We start from the raw sequence: 1,660 nt of genomic DNA on the forward strand, positions 1-1,660 counted from the left end.
CACGTGAATTCTGGCTTAGCAAGGAGATAAAACATTTTAGCATGAAGTTGCTCAGCTTCGTGCCAACAAGCACTTCCCAGGCTGCAGCGAGCAGCTGAGCTTCCCTATCTAAAGAGTTGCAGGAGCTCTGTTTGCAATCAAGGTCCAGCCACCGTTCCTTTGCGTCAAAGCCAGGATCTATCTAAACACTGCTGCTGCACTTCCGAGAAAGTGCAGCTTTGTGCCACTGCTGAAAATCAGCCTTCTCAAATATGTACCCACTGGTGATACACCGGGGATTTCAGACTGGGACATGAGGACACGGTACACAATCCAGACAGTTATGCCTCCTCCTGCACACAAAATGAGATCTGGCAGGGTGCTGGGAGCTCCTGTTGTAGCTGATGGGTGGACCCAGGTGGGAGAGACCCCTGGTAGAACGGTGACATTCCTGAGCTGGAACCATTACCATAATGCCCTTGTCAATCAAGTTCCACAGGAGACTTTCCGCTTGCTCTGTAGATATTTTTCTTTGAAGCTCAGTGGTAAAGTGATAGCAGAATACATTTAACAGGTCTAAAAATGTCTTGGCAGGGTTGCTGTTTTTTTAACCCGTGTCCCTTCCCCTCTCATTTCTCTCAGGAAAAGCTGTCTTCTGACTGCTCTCCGGGAAGCATCGGTTGCAAAGCGAAGACATAAAATTACACCAAGTGAGCTGAAATTTAAGCCTCACCATTACAGCAGTGACATTCAACAGTTAACACGCACCCTCGACACGCAGCAGCTGCAGGGTTTCGTTACTGTCACTTACAAAAACCTTCAACTCCCTTTGGTGTGCCCTGCTTTGAGCCAGAGCTCACAGGCCCAGAGACACCGTTTTATCAGTAAGAGCCCTTTAGCGTAGCATGACATCTGAGAGACTTCAGCAGGATATAAGATTGCTCTGGTACTGAGGTATGATTTAATATCCTCAATTGTTCTGGAAATTTGAGCTGCATGATTCAGGAGGCTTGCATGGGTACGGTTACTTCAGTGCTTAGTGAGATTTACGTGCTTAAATGTGATGGATGCTTTAATCACATTTCTAACGTGCTGATTCAATACGGGAGGGGGGAAAAAACCAAATCAATGAGAGTTTTGCTGTGATTGTGGTGGAGGCAGGCTTTTGCACAGGAAGCTAGTAACAAGAGCTCTTGCGAATGCCAAAATAAGAAAAAAAAAAAAAAAAAGAAAAACAAAACCAAAACAACCAACATAGAGGAAACGTATTTCCTCAGCTCTTAATTGCAGCCTCCTGTTTGCTCTGCGCCCGCTGGAAGTTGTCACCCTTTCCAATAGGGGCTCTCGGGGCTGCAGGAGCCCCGAAGGCTTGGGCACGTCCTGGTGGGGCAGCAGGAGATGCTCCCGGCACCCGGGTACCCCAACAGCATCCTTCCAGGGGGCTATTGCCTAAGCAGGAGCCGTCCTTGGTGGGACCTCTCCACCCCCGCCCCTCCGAGCTGTCCCCTCTGGCTGCTGGGGGACAGGTAAGGGTATAATAAGGATGACGATGATAGCGTGGAGGGATTGCGGGCCTGCAGCGAGGGGCCGGGACGTGCTCCTGGTTGCCTGCACGGCGCCGGGGCCGGCCCGCCGGCTGCCACTCACGGCGCCGCGCCGCCTTCGCTGCGGCCGGGGGCCG

General features: G+C 51.2%; 1 protein-coding gene across 1 annotated transcript in view; it reads left to right on the forward strand.

Moving 5' to 3' along the window:
- The first annotated feature begins 802 nt into the window (after positions 1-802).
- The window catches only part of LOC106890793 (solute carrier family 41 member 1-like), a 26,992-nt gene continuing 26,134 nt past the window's right edge, over positions 803-1,660 (forward strand). The window contains exon 1 of the mRNA XM_014946815.1: positions 803-933. The gene's annotated coding sequence lies outside the window, so the exon portion shown is untranslated. The remainder of the gene's footprint in view (positions 934-1,660) is intronic.

The sequence above is a fragment of the Calidris pugnax genome, unplaced genomic scaffold (assembly GCF_001431845.1).
Source record: "Calidris pugnax isolate Ruff unplaced genomic scaffold, ASM143184v1 scaffold81, whole genome shotgun sequence".
Lineage (NCBI taxonomy): Eukaryota > Metazoa > Chordata > Aves > Charadriiformes > Scolopacidae > Calidris > Calidris pugnax.